This window comes from Pyxicephalus adspersus, unplaced genomic scaffold (genome assembly GCF_032062135.1).
Source record: "Pyxicephalus adspersus unplaced genomic scaffold, UCB_Pads_2.0 Sca115, whole genome shotgun sequence".
Lineage (NCBI taxonomy): Eukaryota > Metazoa > Chordata > Amphibia > Anura > Pyxicephalidae > Pyxicephalus > Pyxicephalus adspersus.
The window spans coordinates 11900-23316 of NW_027317122.1; the positions used below are offsets into that span (position 1 = coordinate 11900).

The following is an 11417-nucleotide window of genomic DNA, read 5'->3' on the forward strand; positions in this document are numbered from 1 at the left end:
TATCCAAGCAATTAGCATTATATGTTAGAAATTCAGAAATGGCAACTTACATTATCTTTCCATGTTAGATCTGCTTTAAGGTCAACTGGTTTGATCTGAGTGTTTGGATATTTCTGTCCTGAATGGAGCTTTTTTAATATATAACATATAAGATCAATCTATCTATTTTAAAACAGTAGGGCTTATTTATAGAATATTCCATGATTTACCATAGCCTTTCAATGTTTTAGCAGATATTGCGGTTTGTGGTCTTTTAGAAAATTCCTCGGCACGGTTGATAAGTTACAGTGTCAAAACCACATAAGACAACCATCTTTTCTGTTCCCAGCTGGATGCTAAGCACAGGCCCGTACTCCTCAGAATGTCAGGTTCACTTCTAAACTTCTAAAAATAGACCCTATAAGGTCATTGTGTAACACAATATTATAGTCTTGTTACAAGGCTAAAACTTAAATATAAGGGAGAGCTCTAGTCATCAAGGGACAATGATATTAATAAATATATTAATTTAAAGTGAAATTTTTGTGTAATAAGATTTTTCCCTCCTCTGTAACAAAATTGGTGACAGGTACCAAGGGGCATTACTACCTTGTGCACCATAAACTAGGATGTATGGGGCTGACATTTAAATGTGATCATTTCACATAATTATATATGCAACTTTGACTAAAACCAACTCCAGTCTTTGACCTCCATTCCAATTCTGTTCTACATTTTTTTTTTGTTTTTTTGTCCAGGTGGCCAATGCTATGGGACCTGATGACACTCTCATGGTGGTAACATGCATTGGTATTTCTCCTTGTCAATGTGGCATCCATGTGCCACACTGACAAGACTTCAAGGGCTCGTAGGAAATTGAAATCATTAGTAAAAAAGTAATTTAGAACAGTGGGGGGGGGGGGGGGGGGGTTATACCAACTCCCACTTCCCTGATTGGTCACAAGTTTAGTATTTTCTTTTCTTAACGTTTATGGTACAAAAATTAAAAGAGTACATAACTTTTTCTAATGGACTTTCTGCTTTCTTCATTACCTTTTTAAATTTTTATGGATTTTATGACTATAACCAGTCATTTAAAGCAGACCTAAACTCAAGTTTTAAGCTTGAACTTCTGGATGATATGAGCCCAGGTTATAATGTTTATCCCTTCTAAACCTCCTAAACTGTGATAAAACAGCTCTGACCCCTCCCCCCAAAATCTCCATCACCGTAGCAATAGAGGGGAGGCTGCAAATTCTCATAGGAGATTGACATCATCACTACAAAAACGAAAAAAAAGAAGGGGTGTCAGTTCAGCTCCTGCTGAGGAGCTGAATTGACACCCCTCCCCCTTGCATCTGTGGTGGTGCGACATCATCACATGACAGAGAAAAGAAAAAAAAACACTGAACTTGCTGACCAATCAGTGCAGTGGGAGTGGTTTACAACCACTTCCACTGCCCCGATTAGTTCCATGTTTAGTGTTTTTTTCTCTTTTCTCTGTCATGTGATGATGTCGCACCACCACAGATGCAAGGGGGGGGGGGTGTCAACATCTGAATAGAAGGTTTTTTATTGGGGTCACCGGGCACCACAAAAAGGGGTGACAATGCAGATTAGTGTGACAAAGGGCTTATAATTGTTCAAAGTTTATCAAATATAGCATAAGCCTCAACAGTTATGTCCTGTTTTACTATTTTGCAACACACCAAGTGATACAATTAAGTAATAGTAGTTTTTAAGTTCTCGTGTCTAAAGCTCAAGTATCACTTTTTAATTTTTTCTCTCATTTGATTTTCCTTTAGTTATCCAAGACTTACGGTCCAGTAATAGGTGTCCAAATAGGAATTGAGAAGATGGTTTTACTCTGTGGATACGACGTATAAAAGATGCGCTAATCAACCATGCTGATGGACTTCAAGACAGGCCAAAGCTACCAGTGTTCAGTAAAACCCTAAGAGAAAATGGTATCTGGCTTAAGTAGTTCATTTATTCATTGATCCAAGTATTGGATGCAATGATTCCATACCCCATCTGCTGCAGAACTGCAAGTTGCTTCCATTTGCAAACCATATTAGTTTATGTTTTTAATGTTCAAAGCTCAAAAACAAGGCTCCACTGATTCTTGGGGCCCCTTCAAATACTAATTACTAATACTAATGCAGTGAACAGTGGCAGATTGATGTTATGCCTAATAGTCCCTGGTCCTAGCACCATTAGGCATGACATCAATCTATCACTAACCTTCAGGAGCAACTAGCAATCTCTAAGGAAGCCCCAGGTATCAGTGTAACCCTGGTCTTTAAACCATTCACATTAAAAACAATGGATTGTCAATGGCGGCAGTTTGCTATTCTGAAAATGAATTTCTCATATAATTTCTGTATAAGAAATAAAGCACCTAAGTCATGTGGAAGAGAACACACAAAGCATCATTAATTTCTTGTACTATTCTTTTTTCCAGTGGAGAGAACTGGAAGGTGATGAGAAGGTTCACACTTTCTACTCTACGTGATTACGGGATGGGGAAAAAAACAATAGAAGACAAGATTACTGAGGAAGCCGAATGCTTGGTACAGGTTTTCCAATCATATGGAGGTGAGTATTTGCAATTTCAAATCAGACCAAATTTTATGGTGAAAAATTCTGTTGTCATTGTTAATTCAAGTGAAAAAAAGTCTGATCAATTGTTTAACTATAACATAGTCCTCCCCATCAGCACATACTTATTTTCCTTTTAGTCACACAACACTCCAATTATCTGCCAGGAGTGAAAGAAATCCTTAAATAAGCCAGACTTTAAACTTATGTACTTTTGGTTACCTTTTTTTTTACAGTTTGTGGAAAATGTCGTGGTTGGCTCAATGAGCTTTGTTTTAATAGTACATGTGGCTTAACATACTATGCAATTCAGCCTTTATGCGAATTACAAAATTGGTGAAAACATTTTCATTTCTACCTATTAGACCTATACAGGGCTCCAGGGGTGGGTCATCGATGGTAAATATATTCCCCCTGCTTTATTTCATGATCCCTCTTAAAACAGGTAAATGACTGCGGAGGGGTTTAGGAAGTTTTGGTGACCAACAGGTACTGTTTGGTTAGTTTTCTTACAGGTCCCAGTTTCTGGGATATAGTGAAAAAATCGGGGTAGGACTTCCTACTCCATCTAGTATGGGCCAGGTTTTTGGAATGATGTCACAAGTAAGGAGTGGGGCTGAAATGAGCAGCACTAGGCAGCTCCATGTTTTTGGAGGAAAGACTCCGATACTTGAATCCTATGCTACTTGTGATTACCAGATGCCTTCCTGGTGTAGCCACTTTGGCGGCAGGCCTTTTGAATCACTCACCTATGGCACTTATTGCTATTTTGTTTTGCTTTATGTTGAGATATTGGGGTTTTGATTTATGACTGAGCCAAAATAGATGGGCTTAACTGAAGATCTACGACATGATGTTCTGCACTGTGTCAATTCTCTAACTTCACAAACAAATTTATTTTTACATTTGTGAACAAATACCTAGATTACTAATTTTTTTCTGCCTTTGTTTAAATTCCAGGAAAGCCCTTCAATAATCATACCATTATTAATGCAGCAGTGGCCAACATAATAATATCTATATTAATGTTGATGTAAAAAGATACACAAATTATTTATTTTATTTGTATATTTACAGCAAGTGTAAAGATTCCTCTTGTTTACCAGGCTAATCTTAGCTGCCTTGTTGGGGAAAAAATGCTGTTAATAGAGTTCAAAAGCTCAAAATCAAACTTACATAAACAACTGAATGAGTAAGAGCAGTACATTTCTTTTTTCTTTCTTTTAGCTCTACAACAGCTTTCCATTTCTGGTTGGCCTGCTGCCAGGAAGCCACAAGAAACTTGTTGAGAACTTTTCACATTTTCGAAACTTTATAACAGCAACATTTACTAAGCAAAGGAATGAACTGGATGTAAATAATCAGAGGAGCCTTATTGACACATTCCTGGCCAAGCAACAAGAGGTAATGATTACTTTTTAGCAAATCTTTAATAGATCTGGTATAGGATTGAAATATTTATCAAAAATTAGAAAATTAATTTTAAGAAATACAGAAAACTTTAATAAGTTAGACAATAAGTAAGGCCCAATTAGAGAAGAGCTGTGATAAACCTATAATATATATTTTGAAGATAAATTTAATCCTAATGCCTGCAGCAAGAGAACTTAGTAGGGACTAGGGATGAGCGAGCAAAATTTTTAAATTTGATCCTGCGGCGAACCGAACATGTAAGCAAAAACGGCCTGTGTAAATTTGAACACAGGAGTCCCGCGGCTGTGCTCATCATGAATGACTGCAGCCATGGGAATCATCCTGATGGTTCCCACGGCTGCATTCTTTGATGAGGACAGCCGCGGGACTCACACTGACAGGAGGAATACCGCGGCTGTATTTATAAATGCAGCCACGGTACTCCTCCTGCCTCCGCGGGCACTAGAGTTTAAATGAGGGCTTGTCCATATAAGCCAACAATATCTTTATCTGTTACGCCCTCATTTAACCTCTAGTGCCCGGGGATCACGCACAGGAGGATTCGCACAGCTGCAGCTGCAGTACTCCTGTAATGATTTCCTCGATCTTCCAATGGGTCTGCTAAAAATCGGTTCGCTGAAATTTCGCTGACTCATTGGAAGTTCGAGGAAATTTTCCCAAGAATGGCATTCCCGCTTATCCTTAGTAAGGACTTCTCCCAAAGCTGATTTACTGCCTGTTAAAAGTATATAAATATGTTTATACCCATAATGGCACAGATGTACTTTCCACAAATGTATATTAAGTTTGACATCTTTTTGTTTACAGAGGAGAATCCCAAGCTGTGTAGTGCCTGTTACATTCAGTATCCTAATACCCCATCCCAATCCTCTATTTCCTTTACACAGGGAAATCCAGAATCCAGTTTGTATTACCATGATGAAAATTTAACAGCCCTAGTGTTCAACTTGTTTAGTGCTGGAATGGAAACAACCTCCACCACTCTGAGATGGGGCCTTCTGCTAATGATGAAATATCCTGATATACGTTAATATACGTTATACGATAAGTAAGACATGAATTCATATGACCAAGACACATAAATAAGGATTTTCTTGTTCAATCAGGTTTTCTGATCGGTATTACCTACTGCACTCTTCAGACTTGTGTTATGTGTTAGCAATATACAGTAACATTTTTGAAATGAAAAAAAGTTGAAAAATTGGCTGAATATTTGCCAATAAAGTTCACTAAGCTTACTGTTCTAATTAAAGCCTAACAAAAAATGTATAGGAAGGCAGTCACAGATATCTAGATCATCAGTACATACCAATTTATGATTTGATTTATATTTTATTTCCAACAGGAAAAGTACAGGATGAAATTGAGAGAGTCATTGGCACAACTCAGCCTAAATTAGAACACCGGAAGCAAATGCCTTACACTGATGCTGTTATTCATGAGAGCCTGCGGTACGTCGATATCGTTCCTGGAGGAAGTCCACAACAAAACGAGATGTCAAATATAGGGGATACCTTATTCCAAAGTTGAGTAAAATTTGTTGTTGCAGAACTACTAAAATATTAATAATATTAATAATAATAATAATAATAATTATTACATTAAATAGGGATTGCAAATGACAGCGCAGTACATTAAATAGGGCTTGCAAATGACAGACAGATACAGACAGTGACACAAGAGGAGGAGAGGACCCTGCCCGAAAGAGCTTACAATCTAATAATAACATTTCTTGAAGGTTTTAGGTAGAAGAGACTTTAAAAATGTCTTCTAAATAATCAACTGGCAATGTTAGCGCACTACCTACAGAATGTGCACAGTGCAGTGTTCACTACTGGTCATGTCAGAACTCACGTCCTCAGTGGATGTCCATTAGTCAAAGAAAGACAATGCCAGGCAAAGGCAGACCAGGAAATGATAGCTAGTGCAGACAAAAAGAGGACATGGAATTCAGATTTGTCAACACTGGAGGAAGCCAATTTGGGGGATGTCTGCCATAATGTGCAATCATGCTTTTTCATTCTTTTTCAGGTAAGGATTTATTTTATTTATGTCTATATAAGCCAACAATATCTTTATCTGTTATGTGCTAATCAGTTTGTAACTACTTTTCTTGCAGGGAACCACAGTCATCCCAGTGCTCTCCTCCTCACTGAGGTATAAAGCCTACTTCGAAAAACCCTATGAGTTTTTCCCAGAACATTTTCTTGATTCAGAGGGCAATTTCAAAAAGAATGATGCATTCATCCCTTTCTCTATAGGTAATATATTTAATAAGTGCCTAGCAGTGACACATTTATATCCCATTAAGAATTTGCAATGACATGTAAGTAGTATATAAAGATGGAACGGCAATTGGCTCTTATTGAATAATACAGTGAGCTTGCCTCTGATTATGACATCATCTGACAACGAAGCCTCCTGACTTGAATAATTGTGGTCACTGTACAGGTTTCTGTACTTGTAAAGTTAATGTAAGTTTTACATGATTTTATGTTTTATCTGGGTAAGATGTGTAGTTAACCTACACCTAGCAGGTTTACTTTAAATTTTGACAATTTTGCATTTAGATAGGTCATATAATGTAGAAGTCATGTATTCTTTAACCTCCTGGGTGGTTAATTTCTGTCTGGATTTATATGTCTAAAAGCAGTACATTGTCTTTCATGAAAATTTATTTTACAGTATAATAAAAAAGTTTGAAACACAAAATCATGTCAAAATAATAAATTAAAGAAATTAAAAAAATAAATAAATAAATAAAAAATAATAAATGTAATTATTAACTTTGACATGATTTTGTGTTTCAATATATATATATAAATAAATGTAATTATTAACTTTGACATGATTTTGTGTTTCAAACTTTAACATACTCTAATAAACTATACTATACTATTATACTATACTGTAAAATACATTTTCATGAAATACAATTTACTGCTTTTAGACATATAAATCCACTGTATTGCATTCAATGCAGTGATTTTGTATTGAATGCAATACAAAATAATTTGAAATTCCCGCCACGCCCCTAGCGACAGCTGTACGCACCAACATCACTGGGAACTCCCAAGGAATGTCAGCGCACTCACCGGGGGACAGATCGAGGAAGAGGACCTGCTGGGATACGCACATCACTATTCCAGCAGGCTTGGACTCTGAGATCAGGCATGCACAGGAGGGATTTTTGTGTCATTGAAAAAAGAAAAATGGCAATCTCACACATGGGCATTTTGACAAATACAGCAGCATATGTCACGGGTCTGCCCAAGTGATGGTCATCTTTTTACTTTTACTTCAGGTCCACTTTAATGAGGAAAGTTCCCTGATTCTATTGAAGATTTTATGTTCTGCCAACTTGTTATGTTCATGGGGCTAAAATTAGGTTTAGTATAAGCTCTCAGAGTCCCCTGTGTACCCTGGAAATTTCACGTTTGTACAACAATCAGTGTGGGAGATATGAAGGTTTATACATGGGGGGTAATAAGCAGCATGGACACAGACACAGCTCTCATGCTGCTGTTCACGTTTGTACAACAATCAGTGTGGGAGATATGAAGGTTTATACATGGGGGGTAATAAGCAGCATGGACACAGACACAGCTCTCATGCTGCTGCTGTACAAGGGGTGGGATTATCTCACAGTACAAGGTGGGTGGAGCACAGCGGATCTCCAAGGTCTATAGAACATGCCCACTCTCGGATGTCTCACAATGAAGCAGAATCGCATTGAAAAGTATAAGAGATGCGCACGCAGAAACAGCTGTTTGTGACCTCACTGTACACACTCAATCAGCTGGAAGTACGCATTCGGAGGGTAGGATTATCTCATAGGACACCAACACCTTCACGCTGGAGGAAGGGATCACAATCAGAGCTGTAACCCCAACCACAACATACAGGAACCATCATCACAGCAGTATGACATCAAGGGGGAGACACAGACAGCAAGCGCCATCCCGCTGTAATTGGAAGCCACAGGCAGAGCCACCCACTCTGACTGCGGTTTGCTCATACCGAGGGACACAGCAAGGATTAACAAAGTTGTGGCAGTATATTAGATGAGAATATGACCAGGGGCAGGTTAAACATGGTTTTTGTTGATTGGAATAGCATTTAAAGGTCATTATTGGTAAGAGCCAATCTTTTAAAATGGTATGGGAAGAGAAGAGAGGAAAAAAAAGATATTCAACAAATTGACAATACATCTAAATTTACAATATAGGATGACAATCAAAAACTCAGCCATCGATAATCCGGTTCCTTCAGTTTTCCAGCATGAATTTCAGAGCACATTTTCAATACATGTACTGCAATACACTGTTTAGCCACATATGTTTGATGGCGCTGTTCTCCAGAACCAGCTGTTAGGTCTTGCTTGCTACACTAAATACACGTTGAGACGTCCCTGCTGCCTGCTCTCCGGAATTGTGCCAGATGTCCGCGGGTGCTGTGAAAGGAAGGCTGACCTGGGTGTGGAGGTTAGTATAACCTTCAAAAATCTGGAGTTTTCCAAAATCTAGCACTCCTCAGCTCCAAAAGTTGTCGGATTTCCGAATAAGTAGAATTACATTAGGTTTTAGTAATATGTTTCATTATAGATAATTAAAATAATAATACTCCAGAATAAAAAGAAACAAATAAGTGTTACATAGGCAGGTATATAACATATCCACCTATGAACATATATCTTTTACATGCATGTACACACCATATCCAAATAAATTAATTTCTACATGTGTGCATCAAAATTTACAGTTATAAATGATTTTTAATCTTTACATGGTTCACATAGATGTTACTTAAATATGCTTGCTTTTATGTGTATGCATAATATTTAGGGTGTATATAACATATCCATCTATAAACATATATTTACATGCATTTACATACCATATCTGAATAAGTTAATTTCCACATATATGTATACACATACATGGTTCACATAAAGGTTAGGAATTCACATAAATGGCAAACATTCTGGAGAGATAAAAAGTGTAATTTTTCCTCATAAAAATGGCCTGAAACCTAATACAGGTAGTCCCCGGGTTACATACCCGGGATAGGAGCTGTGGGTTTGTTCTTAAGTTGAATTTGTATGTAAATCAGAAGAGGTACATTAATTTATTAAATGCTATTAGGACAGATGTTTGTCTCAACATAATATTAGGCAGCGTGATGTCAGTTACTGTATGAAATCCTCACTGTGAGTTAATTTCTAGGCTAGTTGTTCATCTTGGCCTTATTGATTCAAAGTGACTTCTTACTAGTTTATCCTTTAATGATGGAAGTTTTTTATAAGTTAGGTGTTTTTTTATTTTAGGGTCTGCTGTTAATAAGGGCAAAAATGTGGTATAGATATCTCTTAGTATGTTATGTTGTTGTGAATATTGTGTTATTCTGAATACTTTTCTTTATCATTGGCCTTTTGCCCAAAGAGGATATCATCTCTTGTTTTAGATATTGTTTTTTTGTAGGCCTTTTTTGAGTATTTTTTTGACTATATCCTGTTTGTGAAAGTCTAGTCCTTAAATCATCCACAGCTATCATAACTTTTTTCATGACTTCTATATTTACACGGTGGGATGTGGCTTAAGCAAAAAGCCAATTAGTGAAGCGATAACTTACTATCATTTATATTGTCAAATAATGTATGATTAAGTTTAGGAAAAGCCACTTGCTCATGTATTAGGTCTAGACAAACATATTAGAAATGTCATATCCATTTATTAGTCCATATAGGTCAATGGAAAAGGGTTACCCTAACTCCATATTTTCTCCGCAGAAATTTCTCTACTTTCCTTGAAAACAAAATATTAATATTATTATTATTATAAATATTATACATAATATTAATAATAATAATAATAAACAGTATTTCTATAGCACTGTACAATAAATAGGGGTTCCAAATGACAGACAGATACAGACAGTGACACAGGAGGGGGAGAGGACCCTGCCCAGAAGAGCTTACAATCTAAGAGGAGGGGGAAGCAGCACACATGATAGACATCTGCCACAGGTCTACCAGTATAGGAGGACCACCAAGAGATTGCAAATAATAGAACTCTGGTTGTACTCAAAGGCAGTAGCTATACCAACTTCTACTATTATGGTACATTAAAGCATTAAAATGTTTAAAAATATTTACTATATTGATAATATTGATTATTGATAATATATTGATATATATTGAATATTGATTATATTGATCTGTCCCTTCTCCTGTTCTTATAATGTGTGTACAATTAGTCCCAATAAACCTTACTTAACGTAACAGAAAAATACACATGCTTAATACCTTTGGCTAAATTTTTTGCTCATTTCAGAATGTCTTCTTTGTAGACAACCCATTGTTCTGTAGATATCCAAGACTAGCATACCCCTAAAACAAAAGGAATCATGTAATTGTCTTATATTCATTTTTTAATTTTTTTTAGGAAAAAGAAGCTGTGCTGGGGAAAAATTGGCTAGGATGGAATTGTTCCTCTTTTTTACTACACTGCTGCAACGCTTCACGTACAAAGCCCCTCCTGGAGCTGTGCTGGACCCCACCCCTGCACCGGGTTCTTTAAATGGCCCACTGCCTTATGAAATATGTGCAATCTCTCGTGCCTAGATTGAGTCTTCCCTGAAATATATATATATAGTTTTTTAAACAACTTTTTGGTTTTTTGTGTTTTAGTAAAACCATGCCAAGAAAACTAGCAAATATAAATCCTTAATAAATCCATAAAATGACCATGGGTGTATAGTGTATGCCCATTTAAAGTTTAAATGCACTTAGTGCCAACTTTACCCCGACCCTGTTGTTGCTTCTGAGTTATGAACAGTAATTACAAGCTTCATTGGGATAAATTACTTACCATGTTTTTGTTACATTGTTTATAGTGCACAAAATATCAGCTGAAAAATCTACCAAAAAAAGTATGTTTAATAAATTTTTTTAATAAAACTTGTTCCTATTCCACACTTTTAATACCTTCAGCTTCAGTACCCACTGTTTCCCCTTCTGCCCTTAGCTTCTAACTCAGCTTCGTTTGCTCACTTTTGTTGTAAATATTTTATTGTATCATTGTATCAATTTTATTCATTTTGTAAAGTAGTTTTATTAGTGTATCATTAAAAAGTGTACACATATAAATTATAAAATCTGTGTTTTGTTTATAAACACTGAGCAATGTGTGGGTTTTTTAGTACCAAAAAAGTATATAGACAAATTGTAGAACACTTTGTATAATTTAATTTGCAGTAACACTGATAAATTCGTTTATCAATGTTTTCAAGAGTGCTCAGGATTCAGGATTTACAAATTTTTCCAATCTAGAAGGTGATAAAAAATTAACATTGAAAAAAAATTGCTACAAGGTAAAAATTGCTTTGGATAATTAAGAGCTCCT

General features: G+C 36.4%; 1 pseudogene; it reads left to right on the forward strand.

The window, feature by feature from the left end:
* The first annotated feature begins 749 nt into the window (after positions 1-749).
* On the forward strand, positions 750-10636 carry LOC140344874 (cytochrome P450 2C23-like; annotated as a pseudogene).
* Positions 10637-11417: the final 781 nt, after the last annotated feature.